We start from the raw sequence: 8,744 nt of genomic DNA on the forward strand, positions 1-8,744 counted from the left end.
ACATAAAGCTTTTTTCTTGCTTCCAGAGTTTTTCTCTTGACTTGTCATGGTGTTGTTTGTTATTTAATGCTGGTCTAAGTGAAGAAAAATTAAAAATTAAAATTATTGGCATAATTTTTAAAAACCATTCATCTTTATATTATGGAGTGCTAGTTTTAAATGCAAAACTGAATTTAGAACCACTGATATAATATAATTTGTATTTTGTAGCTTGTGCATGCATATGTATTTTGTTCTTTCCAGAACATTGGAAATGATGCAAAAAACCTAACAACTGTTTTTTATTCCACTTTTCGACACATGCCTGTTCTACCAATACTCTGTGGAAGCCAGTGACTCCCATAAAGTGTTTATCTATTTGCTCCTGTCTTGCTGATCTCCCATGCTGGGTCCACTGGAATTCTCTGCTCATAGAACATAAGAAGGCTGTATGCAAATGAGGTGGCAAGGAACAATATACAAACATATTGTGCATATTGTTCATGCAAAAACACCATTGTTTCTCTGGGCTTCACTTACAAAATACAAGTTTAAGATAACATTATTATGAATTTCAAGATGGTGACCACAGAGCACTAAACCAAGCATGAGACCCTCCTGACTGTGGGACTCTGTGACTGTGCATGTCATGCACCTGTGAAACCAGTTCTGCATGTCACCAAGGTAAGAGTTGCCTTTCTTCTTCTCTTTTTCAGTAATTTGAAGAATCAGTAATCACTGGAAGAGCACAAACAAAATAAGCACATGCCAATGGGGAAGCATTAAAAAATAACTTGGTAATGAATAACTCAAGCCTTAGATGAATCTTGAAATGTGGTAAAAAAAAAAAATTAATAGAAAAAAAGCCTCTTGTAGTCAATGTTCGTTTGAAAGCCATCTTTAATCATGTAGTTCTGTGGAAAACTAGTGGTTAAATTTTTTAAAGAATGAATCATTTTTGGTTTATTGCTGCAAATCTTACAACTTTTTAAATATGAAAATTAAAACATACAGAAAAGTAATATAAGAGAAATACCCTCATAATTTTAATATATTTTGAAAATGTATTGCATATATCTACCATTTTTATTTTAATTTTTAATTCAGGCAGATAATATAAGAATAAGCAAGATATCAATCTTGTTTTCTTTTCATACCCTAAAATTTTGTATTATTTTGTTGATGTGAGACAGCAACATAATAGCCCCAAAGGAAAATCTATTAAACAGTTTCAATTTGAAGGATTTTAAAAAACAATGATAAATAAGTCATTAATGTGTTTTCATTTTAATGTATCTTTTTAATATTAGGGTGAAAAATTCAGTCATATTTTCAAATTATCAATACAAACATAAAAAACTATATTATAATGATATGAATAATCATATGACAAAAGGGCTATGATTAAGCTGTATGCCTTCTTTGCGAATATAAAAGTATTTCTGCAAAACAAAGATGTATTATATATTAAGTAATAATTGTTTATAATAAAATTAACAAAAAGCCAGATCACCCTTGTGCTTAATCAATATTCCTTAAAAACCACTTTTTCCAGCACACACACAATTATGCATTGAATATTTCTGAAAGAACCCTCAAGAATGTGTTAATTAAGTGATTCCACACCACTGAGAATGAGACTGACTGGGTGTTCAGAGGGAGAACTTTTACTTTTTGCCTTTTCCTCATCTTCTGTACTGTTTAGATTTTTTAGTCATGAACATTTTATTTTAATAATAAAAAATCTAGGTAATTTTATAAGTCTAATTTTAGAAGGATAATAAAGTAACTCAGTGACTACGTATAAAATACATAGTATGTATTTGTACACTAATATAAATGCAGTAGTGGATAGCACACATTGTACATATGTGTCGCTACAATGCTTTCATTTCGTTCTTTAAAAAATTTTTTAATTAAAAAATTTTTATTGTGAATTGCTAAGTTATAATTGTATATATTTTATGGGGTACAAAATGATTTCATGATTAATGAATATAATGTAGAATAATTAAATAAAGCTAATTAACATATTTATCACCTCAAATACCTATCATTTTATGTGGTGAGAACACTTGAAATGCACTCCTAGTGATTTTGGAATATACAATACATTATTATTAACTATATTCACCATGCTGTACCCATAGAGCTAAAAAAAAAACCCTTAATCCTCTTAATTGAGGATTTGTACTCATTGAGCATTATCTCCCCATTTCTTCCTCACCCCAGCCTCTGACAACCACCATTCTACTCTGCTTCTATAAGTCTGAATGTTTTAAATTCCACATATAAGTGAGAACACGCGGTATTTGTCTTTCTGTGTCTGGCTTATTTCACTTAGCATGTCTTCCAATTTCATCCACGTTGTTGCACATGACAGAAATTCTTTCTAAGTCTGAATAGTACTCCATTATGTATACGTACCACGTTTTCTTTATCCATTCATCTGTTGATGAGGTTGGTTTTATAGCTTGGCTACGTCAATAGTGCTGCAGTGAGCATGGGAGTGCAGACATCTCTTGGACACACTGATACTGAAGCTTTTGGGTAAATTCCCATAAGTAGGATTGCTGGATCTAATTTCATTCTTATGTTGGTCTGAGCCACTCTCCAGCCCAAGGGGATCATTGCACTAATAATATCACTGGAGAGTCTCCAGAGGACATGTCTGCAAAGGGAGAAAGACTTTTTGTAATAGCAGAGCTTAATTGTCAATGATGAGGAAGAGCGGTATCCATGAACGTTTTCCTGTCATATGTTGTATATAAATGATATTCTTCCATACTTTTAAAACATTTTAATGGAAAAATTCAAAGACACACAAAAGTAGAGAGAAAAATATAATGAACCCCCACGTACCCATCAACCAACTTCAATAATCATCAATTCATGTCTAATCTTATTTTGTTCATACTGTACCCCACTCACTTCCCCACTCCCAAGTGAATTATTTAGGAGAAAATCCAAATATATCTTTTAATTCTTAAGTATTTCAGTATGTATTTCTGAAAGGACTCAAAAAAAGTAACCACAATACCATTACCACATCTTTTATAAAAAACCTAATAATTCCCTGATATTGCTAAATATCCAGTCATTGTCCAAATTCCCCTGATTTCTTCATAAATATGTATTTTAAAGCCAATTTGTCTATAGAATATTTTTTAGTCTAGATTCCTCCCTCCTTATATTTACCCTTTATATGTTGAAAAAACCAGCTCATTTTTCCTGTAGGGTTTTCCATATCTGGGATTATGCTGATTGCAACCCCCTGTCATTGTTTAATGTTTTCTGTCCCCTGTATTTCTTGCAAATTTGTAGTTAGATACGGATGCTTAATCAGAGCAGGCTCTATTTGAGGGAAGACTACTCCCTAAGTGGTATTGTGTATTCCCTACGCATCACATCTGGAGGCACATAATGCCTGTTTTTCCTCTCTTTTTTTTTTTTTTGAGATGGAGTCTCGCTCTGTTGCCCAGGCTGGAGTGCAGTAGCGTGATCTCAGTTCACTGCAACCTCCACCTCCTGGGTTCAAGCAATTCTTTTGTCTCAGTCTCCCAAGTAGCTGGGATTACAGGTGCCTGCCACCACGCCTGGCTAATTTTTTTGTATTTTCACTAGAGATGGGGTTTCACCATGTTGGCGAGACTAGTTTTGAACTCCTGACCTCAAGTGATCCACCTGCTTCAGCTTTCCAAAGGGCTAGGATTACAGGCAAAAGCCACTGGTCCTGGCCTTTTATCTCTCTTTTAGTGATGTTAACACTGATCCCATAGTTTAGGAGCTATTAGCGTAGCATATTGCAGTAGCTTCCTCACTGGACTTCCCATTTTTTCCTTGCTCCCACCTCATCTCACCTCATCAAGGATATTCTTTATGGAGGGACTGAACTTTGTGTTGGCTGGGCAGCTTTGCTAATTTTGGTAGGGCTTGACTGTATGGTTTTTCTGATCTCAGCTAGGGCTCTCTCACTAGTTGACCAGCTGTTTGTCTAATCTAGCGTGGCCTCCACTGGGACAGCTCATTTGCTCCTTGTATGTCATCCCACAGCAGGCTAATTCAGGCATGATCTTGTGGCAATCATAGGGTTCCAAGAGTCTTCTAAATTTTAAATCATCCGATACATTAACAGATCATTCTTTCTTAGCAAAGCAAGTTATTCATTAGACTTCCAATTAGTTTTCAATATGAACATTCAATACATATACAATATGTGATAGATCTGACCTTTCTGGAATTTTGGCAGTTCATTTTGTCTCTTATGTAATAGGATAAGGTTTATTATTAACATTTGCTAGTTCTTGTACTTACATAGCTTTATAGACTTTCTGACATGATTAAAGGTCTTTATCATTTTGTTCTTGAGCTTGTCAGTTCAATCTACACCAGAATTCTTTATTTCCTTTAATTTGTCTCATTGACTCTTTTACTTCCTGCACAATTCTTCTTCTTTTCTTTTGACAGCCCAAGCAGATTTACAGACAGTCTTGTTTTATCTGTGCTGATGTATCTATTCAGTTTATCTCTGGGAAATTCAGGAGAAACCTGTTGAAGTTCATGTTTATATGCTTTTATGATATTAAATTAACAAATGTTAGGCACTGACAGAGTTGAGAAACAAAAATAGAGGGATGGCAAACCCAGGCACATGTAGATGGAAGGGTCACTCGAGAAAGTGACCCTTCTATGAGATATGGAATATTTTCCCTGAATGTTGGAAGAAATTCTGCCACCTTATTTATTTCTTCCATAACTTAGTGTTTGGTCTCTTAAAGTATACAAACAAGACATATATAGTTTTTCTTGACCAAATGTAACACCATATTTTAAAGTTCTGTATCATATTCTACAAGCTATTTTAAAAATATCAATTTACTTGTGCTAACAAAACCTTGTGGGATACCTCAGGAGATATTAAACTTAGTCTATAGGTTAAAAAAAGCTAATGCTCAGGAAATTGACTTTCCTTTAACTAATGGTAGAGCAGAGGATGAGGCTAGAGCTCACAGGCCTAACTCTATACTTGGAGGCAACCCCTTGCTAAGTGCATACCCAAGGCAGAATATCTTCTGGCCCGAACCTGAAGGATGTTACATAACAAACTATTTTGCTTGGAAATTAATAAGGGAAAGCACTGGATGGATTTTGCTAAGCAACACAGTGATCTCCAAATGTCAAGGAAGTAGAAAATAAAAAGATAAATATGTTTTCAGAACTTAGCCAGCTTCATGTGGGTCACCACAGCCTTGTGTGAGACAAGATAAAAAATAATTAAAAACTCTAAAGGCTTAAGTGTCTCACGTTACACGTTCTTACAATCTGTCTTGGAACTCCAAAAAGGTTTTTTGAATACCATTATCACTAGTCAGTTAAAAATATTAGCTTCACACAGATTATCAGTAAAATATTAAAAATATTTCTTGAATGTCTTAACACTGTTCACTATTTTCAAGGAGCAATTTGATGGAAATAAAGTTTGTCCTAGTAACTTTTTAGAGACAGGAATCCCTTTTGAGTCATAGACCACTTAAGGATCTTTTGAAAGCTATGACTTATCTCCTTAGAAAATGCATCTTTAGACCCCAGCAAAAAAATAAAAGTACTGCTGTAAAAAAGAAAGAAAGAAAGAAAGAAAGAAAGAAAGAAAGAAAGAAAGAAAGAAAGAAAGAAAGAAGGAAAGCAAATAAAATGTATCTTTGAACATATACTTTACATTCAGAATTTGGGGTTTTATGGGCATTCCAGAGCCCTTCCATGGATCCTCTAGGCCTGAGTTACGGGCTTCATTTGTCTCTAGTGTAATGAGAAGAAACTAAGTATGGAATCCAATATGCCCCTAACTTGTCATCTGATCTTGTTTCTTTGTTTGTTTGAGACAGGGTCTTGCTCTGTTGCCCAGGCTGGAGTGCAATGGCGTGATCTTGCTCACTACAACCTCCACTCCCCCAGGTCAAGTGATCTTCCCACTTCAGCCTCCCAAGTAGCTGGGACTATAGGTGAGTGCCACCATGCCCGCCTAATTTTTGTATTTTTTGTAGAGACGGGATTTTGCCTTGTTGTCCAGGCTGGTCTCGAACTCCTGGACTCAAGCAATCCACCTGCCTTGGCCTCCCAAAGTGCTACGATTACAGGTGTGATCCACTGTACCTGGCTGCCACCTGATCTTGATAAAGTCATTTGGTATCTTTAGGACACAGTTCGTCATCTGTGAAATAAGAAATATAGCTAGATAACCTTCCAGATATAACTGCCTTTGCTCTTTGGAGCTAATAAGCTGGCTGAGAAGATAAAATGGTCACAAAAATATTCAAGGCAATTTTTTCTCCTGATATTTATTATAAAAATTTTCAAACAGCAAAATGGAAAGATTTTATAGTGACCACCCATATATCCATCACTTAAATTCTGCCATTAAGCTTTATTATATATTTATTCATGTAGCCATTTCTCTATCCTGAAGTACAGTGCTCGGTGCGATCTCGGCTCACTGCAACCTCCGCCTCTCAGGCTCGAGCAATCCTCCCACCTCAGCCTCCCGAATAGCTAGGACTACAGGTGCACACCACCACACCAAGCTAATTATTTTTTTTTGTGGAGACAGAGTTTCACCAGGTTCCCCAGGTTGGTCTCAAACTCCTGAGCTCAAGCAATCTGCCTGCCTAGGTCTCCGGAAGTGCTGGGATTACAGGTGTGAGTCACTGCACCTGGCCCAATTCATCCTTTTATGAATATATTTTGCCTTTCTGCGCTACCCACAGAAGGATCCATACTGTGTTGTTCTGGATTCCCTTTGTAACTTAAAGGAAAACGTTCACAATGTCCAGAGCCCTTGATGTCCTGCCAATGAAGAAGGAGGACGTCCTCAAGTTCCTTTCAGCAGGAACCCGCTTTGGTGGCACCAACCTTGACTTCCAAATGGAACAGTACATCTATAAAATGAAAAGTGATGGCATCTACATCCTAAATCAGAAGAAGACCTGGGAGAGGTTTCTGCTGGCAGCTCGTGCCATTGTTGCCATTGAAAACCCTGCTGATGTCAGTGTCATATCCTCCAGAAAAACTGGCCAGAAAGCCATGCTGATATTTGCTGCTGTCACTGGAGCCAGTCTTGTTGCTGGCCGCTTCACTCCTAGAACATTCGCTAACCAGATCCAGGCGGCCTTCCAGGAGCCACAACTTCTGGTGATTTCTGATCCCAGGGCTGATCACTAGCCCCTCACAAAGGCATTTTATGTTAACCTACTTACCATTGCTTTGTGTCACACAGATTCTCCTCTGTGCTATGTGGACATTGTCATCCCATGCAACAACAAGGGAGCTCACTCAGGGGGTTTGACGTGGTGGATGCTGGCCTGGAAAGTCCTGCACATGCCTCGCACCATTTCCCACAAACATCCATGGAATGTCATGCCTCATCTCGACTTCTACAGAGATCCTGAAGAGATGGAAAAAGACCAGGCTGCTGCTGAAAAGGCTATGACCAAGGAGGAATTTCAGGGTGAACAGATGTGCCAGCTCCTGAGTTCTCCGCTACTCAGCCTGAGGGTGCAGACTGGTCTGAACCCATGCAGGTGCCCTATTCAGCAGTTCCCTACTGAAGCCTGGAGTGCTCAGCCTGCCACGGGAGACTGGTGTGCAGCTCCCACTGCTCCGGACACTGAATGGGTAGGAGCAACCACTGAACAGCCTTAAGCTCTTAAGCTGTTCTTTGCACAGGCACTTAAGCAACATGGAAATAATGTTGATGGAAAATAAGCATCAGTTTCTAAATAAAAGGTAAAAATAAATAAATATATTTCAAAGTAAATCACAGATTCCCTATATTCCCCCTAAATATTTCAGCATACATATCAAGTTCAGTATTTGTTTATAGTTTTCTTCTTTTGATGTAAAATTTACTTATGAAGGAATGCACAAATCTTAAGTTTATATTTGTTGAGTTTTGGCAAATAATATCATTCTTTATAACTCAGGGGTCCCCAGCCCTTGGGCCACAGACTGGTACCAGGCCACACAGCAGGAGGTGAGCTGGCACTACTGCCTGAGCTCTGCCTCCTGTCAAATCTGCAGCAGCATTAGATTCTCATAGGAGCTGGAACCCTATTTTGAACTGCATGTGCAAGGAATCTAGGTTATGGTGCTTCTTATTAGAATCTAACTAATGCCTGATGATCTGAGGTGGAACAGCTTCATCCCAAAACCACCACGCCCATCCTCCCTACCTTCCTTCCCCCTCCCCAGCTCTCCCTGCTGGAAAAATTGTCTCCCCACCCACCCCCATGCCCTGTTCCTGGAAAAATTGTCTCTCAAGAAACCGGTCCCTAATGCCAAAAGGGTTGGAAACCACTGTCATAACTGAATCCTTGCTACACTCTGACACCCGTGTCCTTTCTCCTTTTATCACACTCACCTGGAGAAACTAAAACCTTGCTTAAATCCCACTCTCCTGATAAAAATTGATCTGTGCCATTGAATAAGACAAGACAAAAATGGCTATGTTGACTATTTCAAATTTAAGATTACTAACATCTAGTGGGCCTTTAATGCTTCCCAGAAATTATCCTATATTTGCTTAGCTCCATCTTTAAACCAGCGTTTTTCAAATTATCCACAGTGAGAGAGACCAGCTTCTTATAATTTTAAATCTATCTTGGTATAATACTTCGGTAAATTACAACGAAAATGAGCTGCTAGAAAAATGAAATAAAGAAAGACATAAAAATATGAGTCTCTAATTTCTATTATTACACTTAACAGTCATA

General features: G+C 37.6%; 1 pseudogene; it reads left to right on the forward strand.

The window, feature by feature from the left end:
- The first annotated feature begins 6,635 nt into the window (after positions 1–6,635).
- Positions 6,636–7,718, forward strand: LOC101020382 (annotated as a pseudogene).
- Positions 7,719–8,744: the final 1,026 nt, after the last annotated feature.

The sequence above is a fragment of the Papio anubis genome, chromosome 10 (assembly GCF_008728515.1).
Source record: "Papio anubis isolate 15944 chromosome 10, Panubis1.0, whole genome shotgun sequence".
Classification (NCBI taxonomy): domain Eukaryota; kingdom Metazoa; phylum Chordata; class Mammalia; order Primates; family Cercopithecidae; genus Papio; species Papio anubis.